Raw genomic sequence first — 21,605 nt, 5'->3', positions numbered from 1 at the left:
GATGGAAGGATCTAGACTAGATCTATGCATTTTGAATAATGGCATCAGGCCCCTCCAATATTTCAAATCAATGCTCTCAATGATAATAAAGTGGAATTCTGTAAGAAGCCTCAGTTTAACAGCCATAAGTCAGACTTAAAACAAATATCTTAATATCATTCCCAACCATAAAATCAGTTGTTACTTAAATTAATTGTGAGCATGACTCATTGACATGATTCCCCTCAATATCAGGCCACGGTCCCAATGACATCATGGCACACATACTGCTTTTTGCTCATCATAACAGATGTGTTCCAGCAATGCTTCTCCACAGGGTGCCTTATCCCAGCGGTGGTCCAAATGTGTAGAACTGGGGTACTCCGCAGAAAGAGAAGGGGTGTTTCTGGGCCCCATTCCTTCTTCATTAAGGTCTTGGCAGCCTTAGGACTTCAGCACTAGGTCTGTGTGAACAGTCTGCTCTACTTGGTTATGAATCTGTTCTCTTCTTTCTTCTGCAACCCTATACAGAGTCTACATTAATCGTGAACTTGGTGGGGGGTGGGGAGGTGTGAGTTCATTGCAAACTATTGTAAAAAGGATCACCATGGTCATTAAATAAGGTGCATGGCGGCTGCAGGGCGATGGAGCTACACCGCTGGCCCGTCAGGAAGGCGCCAAAGTCCTCTGAGAATGCTGCTGCCACTAAAATGCAGCTCTATTCAGAGACATTTTCCAGTCATTTCCAAGGAAAATCCCTTTACTTATATTTCCTTTAACACTATATTTAGCTTCAGTACTGGTCACATCTATTCAACTGGCATCAAAATATTTATTGTTTCCAAAACTCAAAGCCTTCCCACAGTTTGACAATCTCATTCCCTCAGGATATTCCAAAGCACGCCACACCCTCGGAAGAGAATTTTTGAAAGATGAATTCCAAGAACGTTTTGAACAAAAGGACAGTTGGGTTGGAAGCATGGTCTACCAGGGAATCACTGGGCCATTGGCCAAGCAGGGTGGAGGTGTTTCAGTCCAGCTCCTGTGTTTGTGTTTTGAAAAAACATTCTACTCTGTACAACGTACACCAGGGTGAGTGAGGAGCCGTGGATAAGAGCCAGTGCCTGGAGGGCAGCCAGGCTGTGTCCACTCTCTCTCGGATCACGAGCGCAGCTGTGACTGGACACGTGTGACTTTCTCTAACCTGCCCCGGACATGGGCCATTACAGATAGATTCAGAATCTCCATCTAAATACCTGGATCTTCCCCACTGTCCTTAAATGAAGTAAAAAATAGATCCCCACCCCCCACCCGAAGGTCCCAGGAAAATGTCCAGTAGCCTTCTGGGGGGAAGCCTACCTTTGGCTGTTGTTATAAAATCAGCACATGCCTTCTGAGAGCATGAACGCAGTCAGTCTGACTCCAGGAGGAACAAACCCAGTGAACCTGAGACTTCGTACAACCGCTTCCTCTTTGTGTTTCCCTCTGGCAGGTTTTCACGGGAACCTGTTTGTTTGTTGAGGGTGGATCTTTGTGATCATAGTTAATTGAAAAGAATAAGGAGGAGGAAGAGGTGGTTAAATAGGGCAGGAAAGGTTTCATTGACAAATGCAGGTGAGTCTAAAGTAAATTTTGATGTTTGTTTTTATTCGTGGGCTTAGTGACTTTTTCAAATAATTTTTGACTGCATCAGGTTTTTAAAAATCTAAACTAATAATAATATGATGGCGATGCCAGTAATCTTGGCCAATAATGTTAGGGTCATCATTTTAAAGCAGGCTGCTAATTCACGTCTTTGCCTTTATTTCCTTGGATGTCCAGACCCCCGCGCAGTCAGGGCAGGCTGTCTCGTTCTGAACACAGAACAATTCTATGGAGAAGGAGGGCAACCTATCCGTACCTTGACTGTAGAAGGCAACTGAGACGCAACATCTCAAGGGCTTGCCCAAGATCCCGAGACTGAGTGGGCAGGGCTGGAGGTTGGAACCAGGGTGTCTCCCTCCAAAGCCCCACGGGCTCTGTTCTCTGAGGCAGAGGGTTATCCGGCTCTGTCAAGAGGAATTTCCTAAGTGATTCTGGTCTGCACACAGATGCACTATGTCAGGTCAGTGACGTGTCTTGCTTTTAAAACAAAACAATATCCCTCACAGTTGTCCTCTTGTGCGTAGATGGTGGCAATTTATTGTTTGCCAAGCCTTCTATCTCCTCCTTTCTGTGTTCCATTGAGATCATGGAAATGCAAAGTAAATAGCCATGGAGTAAAATGCCTCAGAGAGTATTTATTTAAGAGTATTGTTCCAGGATATGCACGGAGATAAAGACTTTGTGTAATGAATGAGTGGCTCCCGAGGCCAAATACCAAGCAATCATTTTCTGTGCCCTGCATGTCCTGGCCAGAGGAGATCAACTACCTCTCCCTCAGGACGTGCCCTTAAAGAGGGTCACCTTGCCAAGGTAAAGCCGGGCCTCTGAATCCACAGGAGCAGGCAGGAGCTCAAGAAAAGGAGCTTAGAAAAACCCCCTGGGCACTGTCAGTTTGTCAAATGTCAAGGGGCAAAGCAGACAAAGTAAAATTAGTTCAAGATCGAGCAACGGGGAGACCCAGCATGGCTGCTGAGCCAGCATGCAGAGCGTCAGGCGGGAGGGAAAGGCCTGCCTGGAAAGGGCAGCAAGGGGCAGCCAGGCAAGTCCTGCCACTGGACAACGGGCAGCAGTGAGCTTGCTCCTCCTCTCGTTCTTCAAGGGCCCAAGGAAGGGATAGCAGGGCTTGCTCTTCATGCCATGCAACCTCTCCGAGAGGTCAGGGAGTGCTGCTGTTCATGGTCTGGTGGAATCGGTCTCCATGCTCCCCTGTCCTCCGCAAATGCAAGCCAACGCACACACAGACAGAACACTGAGAGCCTCGTTTGGAATGAAATACAAAGCAGGAAGCACACAAATGTCTCTGCATATTTAATGATTATTGACTTTTTAAATTGGTTTGAAAATAAAAGCTTTCTGGATGAAATACAGATTTAGAAGGATTACTAAAAAGTACAGCTCGTGTACCACACTTACTTTACATGAATTCCTCGCCTTTATGCATTAAGCCCTACTATTCCCCTAATTTCCCATAAACATATATCTGCAGTGCAAATTGTCTTACTACTGAAAATGCCATCGATGCATTCTAATGGTATAATGAGCAGATTTTTCATAAACAGACCTATGTATTCACAATTGCATACGGAATGGGCTGGAAGGTGCTCATGAAGAAAACACAACTGGGCAAGGTGCTGTCTTCTCCAGGGACCCAGGCTCATTATTTTACATAATAAGAAGGTAAAGAATTGAGTTTTATTGATATGGGAACACATTTCATTGTTCCTCTGATTTAAAATCTTCACCAAGTGATTAGAACCCCCTTTTCATTAAAGCGGGATTACTGACCCTGCTTCATTATCAGTGTCCTGATTCGCCCTGAGAATCACTTTCCATATAGCTTCTTGTTACTTAATTATTACAGTGGGTAGTGAACATAGAACTTACATGGATCTCTTGCTTTGTAAAAATACACAGAAAGCATGGTCTTTATGTATGGGGTGAGGATATAACAAAAGACTGTCTTCTTCTTTTTAATTAGATGGCCTTAGTGGGAGAAACCTTGAGAGCTCACATATGACTTTAGAGATTTTTCATTAGTCACATGATTTTGGTTGTTCATACATATCACACCAGCTCTCAGGTCAGATGGATACTAAAGAAATGCCCATTGCATAGATGGGAAAATCGAGAGCATTAGATCAGTAACTCTCCCACGAAGAGAGACTGTGCAAACTGAAAAACCATGAGGTTCGGACATGCTCCTGGCTTCTCATCGGCTCCTAAACTCAAGTCAATTAAAACAGTGGCAAAGGGTTGCAATCAAAGTTTTTATTAATATCACATATGGTGTTTTCAACTTCTCCTCTCTTGTTGTGGACCCAAGAAAGCTTTATTTGTTTCTCTCCTGAGTATTCTGTCCCACTTGGACGCTTGCCTGCTTCCCACAGATGATCCCTCACCTGTTGCCACGGGCGGTGCAGCTGCCAGTGAGCTCTGGTTGCTCCAGGCCACCCCCAAAGCCACAGGCATGGCTGCCACGGGACCAGAGGGCATGCCTTCCTTTGACACGCTCTGTCCCTTTTTCTACCTATACTGGGAAAGGAGCACTTGCTGATAAGTGTGGGAGAGAATCTCAGGCACAAAAGCACAGGGTCTACCTCGTGGGGCTGCTGCGGGTGGAGAAGGCACCACGCGCCACATGCTAGGGGGACCCTTCCCACCAGTGAGGCCATGGAGCCAGTTGGCTGAGGTTCCTTTGGAAGGAGCAGGGTGCCGACACCCATCCTACCTCATTTAATCTGCAGCCCACAGGTCCTCGGCGTGAAGTCCTCTGGAAGCAATACAAACCCTGAGAACAGAACTGCCGCTACCTGTTCTGGTTCAGCTGGGGTGGGGCCCAGCCTGGTTTACCACCCTGGTGATGTCCTGTGCATCCAGGATGGAGAGCCCACTGCCCAGGCCCTGAGGGGGAGTGATGTCCCCAGCTTGCAGAGGCTGCAGGGGCCCAGAGAGGCCCTCTAATTAGTGCAGTCACACAGCTGAGTGCTGGAGCTCTGACGGCAGTCCTGGGCTTTCTGAGCCCAAAGTCGATAGCCGGCAGTCAACAGCTCTAGACTGGCTGAATTCCAGAACCGTCCAAGAGAATTCTACAAGGATTGATGCCTGGACCCAGACTGACATCAGGCACCCTTATTTTTTCAAAGTCCCCCAGATGAATCTAATATGAAACTGGATTTGAATTCAACCTCACTAAGCTGAAAATGACCACCTGCATCAAAATTTTGTGGGGTGCATGTTAACAGTATTCATTCTAGGAAGCCACCCCAAGTCCCCCGGATCAGAATACACAGGGCAGAGGCAGTATATGGAAGAAGATGTTCACACACACACACACACACAGCACCCCCCATACCTACCCACACCACACACACACACACACAGTCACAGCTAACCACACGCATACACATACACACACACAGATGTCTTTTGTGGTTGACCTGTGTATTAAAAGAAAATGAATCTGGTGTTTCAGGATACACTTATTTTTAGACTGAAGACTCATAGCAGAAAATCGCACAGGATTTCTCATCTATCAGCAAAGGTATCTAAGTATAGCCGTGTCTGTCATTCCCTAGCAGGCAGAGTTGTGGGTCTGTCTGAAACGTTTCTAATTTAGATTAATCTGGCTCTATTCTTCCTCTTCTGGCCAGTTAGGGCAAAATGGTAAAATAATCCTTGATGCGCATTTTCTGAGCTCAGTGACCCAGAGAGCAGAGTAAGAGAGAACAGGAAACGGGGACAGAGGAAGGAAAGGAGAAGGCGCTGCGGATGACAAGCACGAAGGAGGCTGAGAGCGGTGGCCCCGGGGGATGGTGTGGAGGAGGGGAGCCGGGTGGGGCCGGGGGGCTGCAGAAAGATCTGGAAAAAGTGCATCAGGAAAGAGGAGGAGCCTCCAGAGTTTTTCCAATTTGGCCTGGATGCCTCTTATTTGCTCTGCAACAGTCCTGGGAGGGACACAGCACGTGTGCCACCATCCCTAGGTGGCCAACGAGAACGCCATGGGTCAAAGGTCAAGGGCCCTGCCAGGTTTGTCTTGCCAGGAGGGGTTGGTGGAAACCAGGATCCCGGCCTCTGCGGGCCTTTTAAGTTTTGCTTTCTGTTCATCTCAGCTCGTGGAGGGCACGGGCCGAGCGCAGAGCAGAGCCGGGTGGGCCGCCTGCACCCGCCCCGACGCCGCAGGCAATCCTCACTCGGAGCCCCGCAGACCCGCGGCCTCCCTGCGCCCCGCGGCGCCGGCGGAGTGCTGGCCGGGCAGCGGCGTCTCCTTTTCTTTTTCTTGCTGAAGGGAAAGGTGTTTCCAATGCCCGGTCCCTTGCGTCTGTTTTCCTGCTTGGAAGTGCGCATGGCCCGCCCTCCACGGTTGTCTGTTTCTCCGCCATGTGCAGGTGTAGAAAGCGTCTTCTGTAACTGGACTTGAAGACATACCACCTCTGTCCAGAGCTCTGAGCAGATGGAGGTTTGGGAGAGAAGATGGACACGAACTTTAACCAAATGGAGCAAAAGACAGATTCCAAGTAGGCAGCCAGCACAGAGCCGGGCAAAGGCCCTAGTAAATGAGGGGCCAGGTTTTGCGCCGTTTGGGAGCATACCAATAGCTTGGATAAATTTATCAAAATTGAACACATTGCCAGGTCCTGCACGTGAGATGCACAAGGCAGAAACACGCTCTCACCTGCCCCCAGGTTGGGTGATTTTAGAAACTTCTGTTCATGGTCACTGGACCATTTTGTGTGCCTACACTTGTCCCGTGCCACGGATGGTGGCATAAAGGAAGCCGTAAGATTATCATGTTTTCCTCCCCTTATCTCTAATGCATGTTTTATGGGCCAAAAGTCCTGTCATCTGAGCAAGGCAGGAGTTAAAAACAGGGGCACAAAGATCCTGCTGTGTGTGCAAGTCTTAGAAATCTGTTTTCCTGAACAAACAAGTTAGTTGAAAGAACAAAGTCTGAAAGTGAATCATAAACTCTTGTTTTGTTAGAGCAGAAACTGTTTTTGAAAACATTTCTGTTGGATTTGGGGGCACAGATGGGCAACGGGAGACAAGAAATTAACTAGAAACTTCCAAGGAGGGGTTAGGCCAGCTGACAAATCAGGTCTGTCTTGTCTTTCCTTTTTTAAATAATTTAAAGGCAAAGATAACACAAACTTTTCAACACATTGAAAGCATTGTATATGATTAAGGGCTTCAAGTATACAGCTTTTTGTTAGCTCTCACATAAATGAGTTTAATACACGGCAAAAACATCCTTAATATAAAAGGTTTGTCAGAGGCCCAAAATGAATTTTTAATTTGGCTTCGTAGGAATTAATGTAAGCAATGTGGTGATGACTTATTTCCTTTAACATAAATCTTCAGGAAGTATGAGTTATTGAAAATTGTGTAGCTGAAAGAAATCCTCTGAAGTGTATTATTATCTGGGAGATGGTATTGCTGTATTAAATAGGAAAGCAGGCTACATTAAATTTAAAATTCTAAATACTTTACTCTGAGGCAATACATGCAAACACTTTATTTTCAGAACATTAATGTATCTATTGGGACCCCTTTGGACATCTGAATGAAATGAATATTCCACTTAGAATGTGAACATACTTGTTCAGACTAAAGACTATTTAAAATTTGTCTTTAACACCATGATCCAGGGATCACACCTAAAGAGAGCAGGATTGTATTTATACGCATGCTGCTTGGGAGATGTTTGTTCATAAAAGTTGCTGACTTTGAAAATGTACAACAGGACCTGTTGCAGCAAAAATAAAATGCCAACTTGAGTTTTAGGCAAAGAATTTCGAAAGCAAACTGGAGATGACTTTCCTGAGTTTTAAAATAAGTAAATTAATAAAAGTTCCTCACTTTTGGATAATACATAAAACCATAACAACTTTAATTGTTTTGGGAATCCCTGAATCAAACACTGTTCATTTCTATTCACCTCTGACACAGGAACTGACCAGTATTTGACAAGATCGAATGAATAGGTGAATATACAAAAGCATGGATTGGACTCTCTGAAATCTTTTTTTCTGATTTACAAAATCCGTGATCAGTGTGACCTCCCTGTTGCAAGCATGGCCATAATTAAAAGTCAGGGAACTGAAAACATAATTCTAGCTCCATGAACGCTGAGTTTTCAGTTATTTTACCAGCTTCTCATTTTTTGTTGGTCTGTCCATGTGAGCACAGGCAAATCATTACTTCTGCTGCGGGGGATGAGTACCACAATGTTCTAGAGAGTGGGCGGGCGTGGCCGGGGCCCCAGTGAGCATTCCCTGTGCACCATGCTGCACGGGACCAGCTGGCTCTCGGGCACAGTCCCTCTGAACACTCTGTGCAGGTGCAGCACGGGTGTGATTGTGTTTTCAGGGCAATGGTCCTCCTGGTTACACTCTGCCAGGAATCCGGGCTCTTTTCCCAGAAATACTGCTTTTCAAAGGGTAGGTAAATATCCCCTCCCATTACATGGAGGGTTAACGAGATAACCTGAGAATTGCAGGCACACACCCAAGGGCAGTGTTGAGTGTGCATGTGAAGCACGAACATGTCGCGAGGAAGACTGGGGCATGCGGGACACCAGACAGATGACAGGACAGGGCAGCCCACAGACCTCTGCATGAGCCACGGATAGGCTGCTGCAGGGCTGCAGAAGGAACAAGAAGCACGCATGTCCCAGGCACCCACACATGTCCCAGGCACCTACGCTGTTCATGGGGGTCTGAGTGAACAGGGGAAGCTGACAGGGGGTTCTGGGAAGAGGTCAGGTGGATAAGGACGCCCATATGCATGCATGGATCATGTGACATGTTGGGGCACAATGACAGAGAGCAGAGAAAGAGTGGTTAGTAAAACAAGGTCTGTCTTCTCAGGACACAGCTCAGAGAAGGAGCCAGATAAGCAGTCAGCGTGTGAGGCCAGTGAACTAGCCTCAGTACAGGTACGGGCAGGGAGGGGGCTCACCCAGGGGATACCTAACCTTGCCAGGGATGCGGTGAGTCTCTGCCCAGGAAACAACATGAAGTTTTTCATAGAGATTGAGAAATAATTTTCTAGATGTAAGTGTAAAAGTTAAGTGCATTCTAGGCCTGAATCAGTGAAAACATTCTTGAGGCATATTGAGGATTTCAGTGTGAAGGAGCACAGGTGCTGTGAGGGGAGGGGATGAGGGGAGGGAGGGGCTGCACGGGAGCAATGGGACCCACTGGAGGGCTTGGGCAAGGCTGTAAAGGGAACATGGATTCCTGTGGCATTTGGATTGACTTCCATGAGACACGGTGTGTGCATGCGTGCGTGCGTGCGTGCGTGTGTGTGTGTGTGATGTACACACATGCATATTGATGCTCGTTTCATCCCCTGGGAGTCAGAGCAGCCCCGGAGGAGCAGACTGTGAGGGAAAGATGGTGATTTCTATTTGTGCATCTTTCCGTGCGGTGGGGCCTCCTGTAGAGATGGCCAGAGGCAGAAGGGATTACAAGGGTAAGCGAATCTTTAACAGAATGAATCCAGAGACCCCCAGGCTGGCACAGGAAGGAATACCCCTGTGGGCAGGGCAGCTGGGGCCCAGGACTGAGCTGCCGTCCCTTCTGAGAGGCATGCACACCACCTCTCAGCTCCACGCGGCCAGGCCCACGCTTGCATTTTCCGTTCTCCACATCACCCAAGAACAGAACTTGGACTATCTGCATGGACATAATCTAAGGCCAATGAAGGACATGCCACAGAATATTCCCCAGAGCTTTCCACTAAAAATAGTTTCTCAAACACTGTGTAATATCTGAATATCATCAACTGTAAGTACATGTGATTAAAAAAAATTTTTATTGAGGTATAGTCAATATGCAATATTATATTGATGTCAGGTATACAACGCATGCTGAGGTTTCCCATTTTGACATCTCTGAAGCTTGTGTGCACCTCCTGGGCACTGATGGCCAAGCAGCGGTTGACCTAACTGTGTGTGACCTAGCCATCATTCCTATGACATGATGGGACAGTGAAAACCTCTCAGTATTCACTCAACAAAACACTTCAGGGATTAAAAAAAAGCTCATTTTATGATTATAAAGGGATCAGTGTCTCAAGAGAACATAACAATCCTAAAAGTTTGTATAACTATTAGAGCTTAAAAATACACGAAACAAGAACTGATGGAGATGCAAGGAGAAAAAGAGAACTCTGCAGTAGATTTCAATACCTATCTCTCAATAATTGGTAGAAAAAATAGAAAATTGGTACGGATGTGGATTTGAATGGCACTACCAACCTGACTGATATTCATAGACAATTGGAATACACAGTGCTTGCAAATGCACACACAGAACATTTATGACATATTTTTGGTCATAAAATAAAATAAATGAAAGCATATTTTCACACAAAGATATGGAAAAACATGTTATAGCAGGTTACTTTATAATACCCAAAATGTGGAAGCAACCCCAAAACCCATCAAAGGCAAGGGAATAAAGAAGCCAGTCTAGCCACACAACGGAAGACTGCCCAGCAGTAGGTAAGCAGATCATTGATACACAGCATGGATGAGTCTCAACATAACTGCTGCAGGAGAGAAGTCAGATTAAAAAGGAACTTGCATGATTCCACTTAAACGAAATTCTCACAAATGCAAGCTGATCTGTGGAGACAGAAATCAGATCAGCATTTTCCCAGGGAGAAGGGTGGGGGTTTAAAAGGAAGGAAGCCAGGGAAGGGCAGCCCAAGGAGAGGAGGAAATATTTGCAGGTGGTGGATAACTTCATGTTTTTGATTGGGTGATGGCTTTGCAGATATACAAGTATGTCAAACTGTACACTTTTAAGATATGCCAAGTTATTCTATATCAATTACACCTCAGTATGTTACAAAACTCAATAAATAGAAATCAGAAATTTGAAATGAAAAGAAAATCTTGTCTCATTGTTTAATTGGCAGTGTTTTCCTTCCGTTCCTAAGGATACACAAAACAACGGTGCCTCTTATATTAAGGGGCGTGTGGGACCACATCTAGTACAGGTCTGCTCTTCCCCGTACACGTCCTTGGTAACCAGTGTCTGAGAAGACAAGGGACTTTGCAACACAGAACAGATTTTTCAAGTAATAGGCATAAACTTTTGACTAGAAGGGTGATCAAAGGTCTACAGATGGAGAGGAGAATCTAGACAACCTGTTATAAAGTGGGACTTCCTTTTCAAAGTACACAGGTGTCATCTAACTCCTGCTTGTTTGCCTTCCCTGAAGAAAGCTGACTCTCCAAATGCAACACGAAGCCCTTGACTTGCCTACTATTTACCCAGGACTTCCGCTACAACAGCAGAAAGTTTTTTTGAGTCTAACAGGGTCTGGAAACATGAAGAGATTCTTCAGCTTGAAGTTGGGGTGGGGGTGCTCAGAGAGGCAGTTAAAAAGTAGGGAAGGGATAAATCCATGCACCGGAGGAGGGAGAGATTAGAGGGAGACAGGTCAGCACTCCAAAGAGGACAAACGTGACATTTATGAAAAAGTTGCCTTCTACATCTTACTCCACTGATGGACAGTGACCTCAATGGTATGGGGGGGGGCGATAATAAGGGGGAACGTGGTAACCACATTGTTATTCTTGTGAAACCTTCATTAAGAGTGTATATCAACGATACCTTAATCAAAAAAATAAAGAAAAAAAAGTCTCGTCTTGCAGGTTCCTTCATTAGATGAAGGACTGATGGAGGAGAGTGAAGAGAAGATGGTGGACAGGGACGGAGCTAGTGGGTGGACCGTCCCTGCATGAGGAGCCCAGGGCCCAGTCAGCACCTGCATGCATGTGGGCTGTTTGTGATTTCCATGCATGACTATGTTACCTGTCTAATGTCCTATTAATCACTGATAATAAAGTAGCACATGATTTTGCCATTTATTATAATAACTTCAATTTTAAGAAATGCATATCTTTCTTTTCTCCATAAGGGAATTAAGGCACCTTGCAAACAAAAACAAACAAACAAACAAAAGAACACATGAAAAACTCAGTGCACTGGAGACAAAACAGAATAAAGCAGCTAGTGCGTAAATACCAAACTTTAAGCATCGTGTCGGCTGCAGGGACGGGGAAGCACGGTTCTGTGCAGCCTCTGTCCCCCGTGAGGTGAACACGGTTCCTGAGGGCAGGAGATGGCTTCCTCATCTCTAATCCTTCCTGGAAGATTCAGATGCTAACCTGGACAATTTTATCACAACAATTTCACAACAAATACACAAATAGTCTTCATTTGCATATAGCTTGAGGCAACGTCTAATAAAAATCAGACATGATATCGAGGCACAATTTCATTAAACATTAATTTTATCTAGTCATAATGGGGCCCAGCCATGGCACTTAGAATATCTTGATTAGAGCGTCCCTCAGGTTGCCTTCCTCACTGCTGCTTCCCTGACAGCAGGCCTGGATCGCAGCTGAACGGCAGGCGGTGCCCATCACAGCCCTTCGCCCGGAGCACTGATCATCTTAATGGCTAACTGGGGACGGACACACAAACCTTGGCGGCCAGATAAACAAGCGTCGAGTTCATTCTTCCTTTAAAAAATTAGAGAATACAGCAGGAAGGCCACCCCCGAGGCACAGATGTGGGCCGCAGGGGCAGCTCAATGCAAAGCCACAGTTTCTCTCGGGAAGCAGTTTGGGGTCTGTGGCCGATTGCTGTTTTGCCGACAGCTCGCAGTTCGTGCTGCAGAGCAGTGGTTCTCTCGTGCCATCCCCGGTCGCCTCCATCATCATGACCTTGAGTCCTGTTGGGAGAGCAGACTTCTGGAGCCTACTCAGACCTGCTGAACAGGAACATTAACAGTGGGGCGCCTCGCAGACGCAGGAGTCTGGGGTGTGATGCGCTCCCCAGTTACTCATAGACACTCAGAAGTCCAGGTCTGACCCAGGAGGTTAGAGCCTGGAAGAACCTCGGGGCTGGTGTTGCCATTTAGGCCAAGAGGCAGGACCCTCCCTTCCCTTATTTCTGTTCCTTCTGTTTCTTTGCCTTTTTCATTTTTTCCTTCCTTTCTTCTTTCCTTGAGCATTTATTGAGCAAATACTATATTCAAGGCTGCACACAAAGTCCTTAGGCTCAGAGATGGATGCTCCCTGGAGCACAGGATGTCCCCTAGGATGACTCCAGGCCAGTTCTGCCAAATGCACCGAAATAACCTGCCCTGCAGGCTTTTGAGCTTACCCCTGAAGTGCTGGGGAAGGTTCACCCCAGATGTCTTTGCTTTAACTTGATGAATATTTTTTGAAACTAGAGAAGAACTAGAGCCATTTGTCTCTTATGACCATTCCTGGTCTATCAATAACACTCTGGATTGTTCCTGTTCTAAGTTCCAGGTTTCTGACCCTAATGTAAAACAGGCTTTATCAAGCAATTCATAGCCCAGGTTCCCCTCACCTGTGCTACATGATAGACCAGGATCTGGAGAGGTGAACCTCATGAAATGTGTCTCTGAAACTCTGCCTCTTTGGTAAAGGAGAGAAAGAAGAGTTGCATAACGTAAGCCCTGGGACACCATGGGTGTCATGAGAATTTAGCATTGAATTCTTATAATGCGCAATTCACAGACAGCAGAAATTCAGGCAACAGCAGCCATTTCTTGCACACCCATTACTTTCCAGGTTCAGGATGAACCTCTGGGAACTCAAAGATGAATAGCATTTAGTTCCTCTCCTTCTGGAGCTGAGGACCTAATACTGGGGACAGGTAAGTGCATGAAAAACAGACACATACGTGGTTCCTCTGAAATCGCTACCAGTTATGACCACATATTGGTGTTTATTTTCAACCTGTACATCAGTTATAGTTCCTGGAGCCTCTTTTTATTCTGTTCTCTGCCTGCACCTCTCAGGTCGCCAAGAGTAAGGGTGTAAGTGCAGAAAACCAGCTGCCTTTGGAGCCCAGTAGCTTGTGCCAGGCAGTCAACACTTCTGGGCTGGCTTCCTGTTTCCAGCACAGTGTGGGGACACCAGGAGGACAGCCTCACTTTCTGGCTGTGTTCTGGTGTTTCTCTTTGGGGTTGCAATGGATGTACAGAGGTTTCAGAAGCAAAGACTCAAGTTGCTAATCAAACATTTATAAGTTGGCAGTCGTTGCAATGGGACAGCATATATGTTGCAATGGGTGGCCAGGCAGAGCCCTGGTGGGCTCATGATGCTCTCCTCCATGCGGAAAATATCTGGTGGTCAGGTACATAGAGGAAAACACTCCTTCTGGGCAGGTTTGATGTCTCTTCCTCTCATTTATACCCATAGCCAGCAAACTGTCGCATCACTGCTGATCTCTCAGGCTCCCTTCATGGCAAGTACAGCACTCTTTGTGGTTCTTTGTTTACTCTGCCTTCATTCATTCTTTCATTCATCAACTTAGCAAATATTTTGAGGACCTTCCAGGAGCCAGGCCAACAGGAGTATTCAGCTGGTACATAAAGGTATGGCTGTCCAGTTGTAAAATAGCCCTTACCTGCGTGTGCTGGGTGACCAGCTCCTGCTTGGCTACCCTGGAGGTTAGTGTGGCTCCATTGGGATCCAGAACCCTAAACGTTTCATCAAGTGACATGGTGCATCCCCAGCAACCCTCTTACATCCAGCACTACAACTCTGGCCTCAAAGGCAACTCAATGGGCAGAGGTGTGCGTTGTGCCACTGTCAGCATTGAAGATAAACATTGCTTCTCAGTGAAGAGGGGATTTGTGACAGAAAGACCAAGGTAGAAGGGAAGATAAATTAATTGGCTAGTGAAATGCTTCTCCTCAGACCACTGCATAACGAAGCATCATTTCCTGTCATGCAGCATTTCCACTATCCTGCTCCTCTTCTAAGAACAATTTTGTTCCAAAGGTATTTGTGAATTAGCACAGATTTCACAATGGTTGTAGATGGATGGGGTAACAGTTTGCAATATTAAATTAGTCAAAGGAATCCTAAATGTGTATGTAGGTAGGTCTTAATGCTACAAGGTTGAAGCCTAATGCCAACTTTTTACATGGGAACTCAGTGGGTATTGAACACAAAATTGTGAATTACTTTTAGTAAAGGTAGTTAAGAAGAGTTTTATTAAATTTTCAGAAGCACATTGCAGCTGGTCTGAATATTTTGAAATCTGAAATTTTTATAATATTCAATTCACAAAGTAAGATTTTGCTATTTATTAACTTAAGGCTTGTACTTTGCAGGCCTATCATAGGATAATTCCTGTGCAAATAATCCTCAAATGAGTTTCTAAGGAGGCTGTTTTGACCATGGACAACATAGTTCTATTTTTAGTTTCATTTCAAATTTCCCTGTTTTGAAAAATTTAAAAGGACTAAAGAAATAATCTGTGGATCCAGCTACTGATTTAAGGGGAAACTGCTATCTAAACCATAAAAAAGAAATCACTTATATGATAAAATATTTTTTATTTTCTACAATAATAATGATTAATCTCATTTGACCACACTATACTGTTCAAATGTGATATGTAGAAAGAGTGATCTATTTTCAAATCTATGAATTACTTTAGGAATATTATTTATAATTTCAGCTTCTATCATTTCAGCAGTGTTGTGTATTTCCAAATTGAAATAACAAAAATTGCTTCCAGAGATCTTAAAATTACAATAATCCAAGAAAGATCGTTGAATGTATTATTACTGTCTGTAGAACACAAAATATGTGGAAAACTTCATTATGGCACCATAATTAGTGATTTTTTGGAAATAAAGGCAAGGAAAATTTATGAAATAAATATGTAATAATTTTCTAATTTTGCAAGTGACAATTTTATTAATCATACAAACATGTCTGGCCTATCAACAGGATATCTAGACCCATGCATATTTAATTCATTTCATCACTATAAAGATACAGTTGTTAAGGTGGAGATAGATTGCATTTATTCAGCTGTTTGTTAGTGTCTTAGTCCCTCGGGGCTGTTGTAACAAAATATCAAGGACAGGGTAGCTTATAAACAACAGAAATGTGCTGCTCACAGTTGGCCTCCAGAAATCTGAGACCAGAGTGCTGGCATGGGTGGGTAAGGGGTCTTTCCTCACCATCTCCTTACATGGTTGAAAGGCCAAGGAAGTCTGTAGAGTCTCTTTTATAAGGGCACGAATCTCACTCATGAGGGCCCCACCCTCATGACCTGTTCACCTCCTAAAGGCTCCATCTTCTAACACTCTCATGTTGGGCATTAGGACTCTGACATGTGAATTTGGGGAGGACACAAACATTCAGACCATTGTAGGTGGCTTGATTTACACTTTTTTAGATACTGAGACATGGCATGTGGGCCTAAGTCTTCTCTTCACACTGACAGCTCTGTCCTGCGCTGGGCGGAGTCTGGATGAGTGAGCACAAGGTATTCCCTCCAGAACGGATGCTGCTGGCAACATCTTCAGCTTGGTTCAGAGGCATTGTTGAGGCAGGTGTTTGAAGAACCCGTTATCCGTTGAACTTTCAATGAAAGATTTGATTCTGTCGTTGAAAGAACTCCTAGGCCTCCCACAGTTTCATACTGTAGCTTCTTGGTTCAGTGGCCAGGTAAGCTTATAGGTGTTGGAATGTACAGAATAGAATGAATCTAGACCATTATAATCCCTGCATCCATGCAGAGATGGTGCCACACCAGTGAGCCTCCCATTTCATTCTCCATTTTCATAGAAAGAAGCCAGGTTGTCAGAGGCAAGGCACACTCCATAACTGGGCCTAAGATACTTGACATTGGGAAAGTGCAGAGAGAAATAAATTCCCCCCTTCAGAGACACGTTTCTCAAGACATCAGTCCATCACAGAGCATATGCTTGGCACATGGCAGGTGTTCAATGAACAAACAAAGGAATGGGTGAAATGAACCAGTGTATATGTGTGACCTCATAGAATAACTAGAATAACAAATTCTGAAAAGAGCTTCAAATTAGCCTGATGTCAAAGGTGGAGGAACCATGTACTTACAGCAATTTAGCATCTCTCATAACAACTATGTGACAAGTGTTCTATCTGGACCAATGTTGAAAAATCCAAGCTTTCCTCCTGTTAATCACTAAGACTACAAGGCCACTAAACTCCTAAAATAGGGAAGGATGGAGGTGATACATCTAAAAAAATGATTTTTTCTTTTTCTTTGCATCTTTGTATTCGGTTGTCATCACTATATGTGTAGCAACTTTTAAACACGGTCTTGATTCCATAAATTGCATCTTTCAGAATTTGCTGCTAAAAAAGAGAAGGATGTCCACATCCCATATGATCCTCATCAGTTTAAAGCAATGAGTGCAGAAAAAAATTCACCTAGATTCAGTGACTAAGATGTTTCTGGGTCTGAAGAATGCTCTTTAGAAGCCTCCCTTAATAGGTTTCAGTCATAATTATTCCACTTAGTATACTGGCTTGGGAATTGCATGGTAATTTACAAACTAGTGGTGGATTGGGAACAAGGAGAATGCAAATTATATATTTAAAAAACATCCAAATGGGCGTGCCTATATAACCACTACTCATTCATGTTAGGTAAAGGATAAATTGTTAAACTTTCAAAAGGTGATGATCAACTGAACATCATGGAACTTTCAACATAACCCACCACCTTTAAAATAAACAGCGACACAGACACTCCTGAAGATTCCCTGAGCACATGGGGCGCATCACTGCCCATAAGTCTTTTTTTTTCTTAAACTGGATCCTTGGCCCACTGTTTTTTTATTGCCTCCTTAGAAAGTTCTAGAATGATTTTGACAAGTCCCTCTGCTTGAGAAAGGGAGTCATGGTATGGCATTTCCGCATCACATTAAAAAAAGAGCCACAGTGAGAAATTAACGAACACAGGACTGGAGATAGTCTGTAAGTGCCTGTGACCAGATTCCGACCACTTTTGTGAGCTCAAAGCAGGTTTGCACCTCGCTCTCATGCACCCTGAATGCTGCTAAAATCTTTCCTAGTTCTTTCCTAGTTCTTTTAAACAGAGCTCTCATACCGAATCTTAAGCCATGAAGAACATTTACTAATGAGTCTCTATCTAAAAAAGTAGACTTAAAATTTTCAACTTGACTGACTTTAAAGGTAACCTAACCCCAATAAGAGTGCCTTTAAAGAAAATGTGAAGCATTATGTAGCTTTGGCAGAGGCAGAAAGACAGCTGATTTCCTATGCAATTATGAGCTCCCATTCCCCGCTCTTTTGGAGAATTAACATATTATGTAAATTATTTTACAGATATGATACAGACATCATTAATAAAACATGAAAGTGGGATCTGTGTCCCTAATTACCATTTTCATTGTATTGCCAGGCCAGTCTCTGCTTACAGCTTTTTCTACCTTGTGAAAAGCCCCACTGCCATCCTCGGAAACCTTCTCTGATCGTCGCAATGTGGATAAAGCTGTGCAGAAGAGCAGGCTGGGGGGGGGTCTGACGGAGGCTGAGGCGGGGACGGAGGGCGGCAGGTCCCCCTCACTCCCCTGTGCCGGCATCTGCACCCGTCCCGAAGCCCCCAGTCTATTCCGCTTGTTTCCTGGGTGATGACATCACGGGCTTGTTTATAGATGCTCGCTAAGCAGAAGGTGGAATTCAGAGATGGTAGAGTTTACTCTCTTTTAATAGGTGGAAAGATCTGTTTGGCGGCCAGCTTCAGAATTGTCAGCACAGCACGGTTTGACCTTCAGCAGTTTGTTCTCCTGTGTTTGTTTTTGACCAGGAGATGCAAGCTTTCTGTCTCAGGGGTGGGGTTTCTGGTAGGTCGCTTCAGAAAAGCATTCCTTTCTACCAGTGTGACATTGCAGAACAAAGACACTTACTTCAAAGCCGTCTGCATCTCCCTGTTAACATGCACATACTGCCTCAGAGGAAAAGGAGCTTCGTGAAAACACCAGCCGTGGAGCAACTCTCATCAGTCTTAACAAGGTGTCACACGGATGAGGCAGGGCTGAGACCCTGGAGGGAAATTACTCTGGAAGTTCTATCCCAGGCATGCATTCTGAAATTAATTTCTCAGCCTGGTGGAAACAATAGTGCTAATAATTAAAAGGTGTGTGTTATCTGGGGGCCAAATGGGAGAGGAATACACATCTCTCAGCTCAGATCAACTCCAATGAGATCATGTAGATTATTCTTGGCAGGAAAAGGACACTGCTGTTGCCTCAGATAACCGGATTAGGGAGGGAATGTAGTGGCCACTGAGGGGGCCCGGCGACCTGGCCAGGCTGACCGCGGGCAAGGACTGGGGCCTCTCCTTCTCTGAGCTGGTGGGCCTGGCTTCAGAGAAACACGTGTCTTGGCTCATCTTGGAACGCCCATTCTCCTTGTTGCCCTTTGTGACCTTGTCAGCAGTTCCGGGGTGAGGATGCAGGCAGGGACACCCTGACTGTCCAGCAGGTGAGATCCAAGCAGAGACTGTACCTGACCCACAGCTGCCTGCAGTGCTGCTGCCGCACCTTAGCGAACCCCAGAGGAGACAGCGACACGGAGCACCTCACCCCCTCACCCACATGCCCTCCCGGACAGACTCGAGCTGCATGGAGTTTTCACATATTTAACTTTAACCTGTTTAATATTTAGTAAGGCTAAAGGAATGAAAGATGAATTATTGAAGAGATTAATGTTGCTAAAACAAAACGAAACAAAAGTCACAGCCATGCAGCTTTGTATCAAAATCTCATTCTGCAGGCATTAATTTTTTAATAAAATGCTGACTGTGTGATGGAAAAGTGTTTCTAATAAGAGCCAGCATCCGGTGGGAAGGGCATTCGTACTGTTTTGGGCTAAAGGCTCTCTGAGTTGAATTCTGCCTTATGTGGGTTCCAGAAACTGCTGGACAAAAACAGGAAGGGATAGACCCTTAATTTTTCTCCTAACCTGTAACCTGAGTGAGCATTTGAAATCCTATGACATTGGGAAACACCTCCACCCCCCACCCTGCACCCAGGAAGGGGAGGACCTGCCTTTTCAGACAAAGGGGTCACCATTAGGAGTTGTGTTTTCTGGGGTCAAAAGGAGAGGGAGGGGAGACAAGATAGGACTTCAGACAGAATCCACAGGTGGGGTTGTGTCCTTCGCTCCTCAGGCTGCAGGTGCTGGTTCAGCGCCTCTGACCCAGGATCACTGGCGGCATCTACAGGACCGCTGGGCAGGGGCTTAGCTGTTAATCTGTGTACACTGTGCACTCCTGCCTCAGTGGGACGCACAGAAAAGAACACGGTCACTTACACTGAACTGAACTCAATGTTCTCATCTGGGGCACAGAGAGCACCACGGGACAGGCAGGAAGAGCCGACAGAAAGAGGGTGGAGGGGATTCTTGTCTCTGACAACCAGGCAGAAAGAACACCATCTTCCAGGTCAGCAGGTAGCTCTGCTTGGATGCAGCAAGAGCTCCAGGTGTGGAATGAGGTGTGCACGGCGGGAGAAGAGGTGTGAACAGGCCCACGATGCATTTTGCACACCTTTTGCAGTTGCGGGTCACCCAAAGGGTTTTAAGTAAAGGACTAAAATAATCGTATTTGTATTTCAGGAGTTGGACTCTGCAGGCTGCATAGGGAATGGACTGAAGGGGTCCATGTGAGAAAGCAGGCTGTTTGAAAATGTGCAGCGGAGTCGTAGGAAGTAAGGGTCGTCCGCATTGGTATCCTGGCAGTTGGACGGGTGGATAGATTAGCGACAGACAGGATGTTAACTCTAATAATCACTAATAATCTTTATGTCACTATCAGCTTACTGTTGCTCACAGAGCGGGACATCTTCTCTGAGAGCTCGGGCAGGGAAGCCCCCAGAGGGGCTCTGATTTCCCATGTTTGCCCTGTGGCCGCGACGTGCTGTGCTGAGCAGCCTGCAGCGTGGCTGAGCAGGGCGGGTGGGCAGTGTCAGCTGTGGCTCCTCCCGTGAGGAGCCCCTGTAAGACTGGGAAACCCGTGTGAGGAGCTCTAAAGCCAAGTATGTCTGTAATGTGTATTTTTTTCAATTAAAAGCGCATCTCCTGAGTTTTGGCAAGAAGGCAAATATAAATAAGGAATCTGCCAAGAAAATGAAATTACAACCTGCTCGGTAAGAACCTGAGAACAAATCTTCAACATGATTTTTTTGATGCGGATGTCAGTAACTAAATGGACCCACATCACGCCACACAGCTCAGCAATGATGGGCACAGCTCTGTTCCTCAAAACGGACAAGGTGGACACGTTCTTTGTTTGGAGAGGAGCCCTCCTGACTTCCGAGAGCCCCGGGCTCCTTCTGCCCACTCCCCTCTCCGGAAGAGCGTGTCACCAGCAGGAGCACCTACCCATCCTAATTTTTAACACTTTGAGCTGGGCTTTTCAAGTCCCCAAACTTGTTCCTGGGGTAGCAGCAGAAAGAGCGGGAAGAAGAGAAGAAATCTTCAAAACTGAAAGTTGTCTGAAAGTGTGAGCTTGTATCACAGGGGTAGGAGGGGAAGCTTCTGTTTTACCTTCGTTCTATCAATACTGGAGCCCCTGGTCGTCCCCCAGATGCTTTCTGGGGCTGCAGATACAGAAAGTCAAAGCTCACCTGCTTTGCTGAATTCACATCTAGCGAGACAGATCTACACGTCCACAGCTGTAGCCCACCACACCAGGGGCTTTGAGAGAAGAGCAAGAAAAGAAGTCCATGAAAATATTTGTAGGTCCCAATGTAGGAATCTGTCTATTATAAATAAATTACAAATTGTGTTTCCCCTACAACAATTTATGTTGCGGTAGAGAAATAATAGAAGTTATACAAAATTAAAAAAAAAATTCCTTGAAATAATATGTTATGTGATGCATGAATGATTCTAAACTGAACGGTCTCCTTTGGTGGCTGCTTGTGAGGAAGGACAGCTGTGGCGCTGCATGGCTTCATCTACTCCTTCCATATTTCTGACGCTGGGCAGGTGTTGGGATTGTGGACATGCATCGACCGTGATTCCTACGTCAGGGGACTCCCAGCTGCTGAGAAAGAGGGAGAGAGACCCACCAACTGAACCCAACGTGACGCGTGTCACAGAGGTCATC

The 21,605-nt window shown here is 45.4% G+C and overlaps 1 long non-coding RNA gene across 1 annotated transcript; it reads left to right on the top strand.

Moving 5' to 3' along the window:
- The first annotated feature begins 252 nt into the window (after positions 1 to 252).
- LOC118916646 (uncharacterized) lies at positions 253 to 6,236 on the top strand. Its single transcript, XR_008994531.1, has 3 exons — positions 253 to 1,593; positions 1,801 to 4,182; positions 6,015 to 6,236. It is a non-coding gene; the product is annotated as an uncharacterized LOC118916646 (long non-coding RNA).
- The last annotated feature ends 15,369 nt before the right edge of the window (positions 6,237 to 21,605 follow it).

Source organism: Manis pentadactyla, chromosome 17 (assembly GCF_030020395.1).
Source record: "Manis pentadactyla isolate mManPen7 chromosome 17, mManPen7.hap1, whole genome shotgun sequence".
NCBI classification, from domain to species: Eukaryota; Metazoa; Chordata; class Mammalia; order Pholidota; family Manidae; genus Manis; species Manis pentadactyla.
The sequence above is the reverse complement of the archived record's forward strand: the minus strand, read 5'-3'. Positions and strand labels throughout refer to the sequence as shown.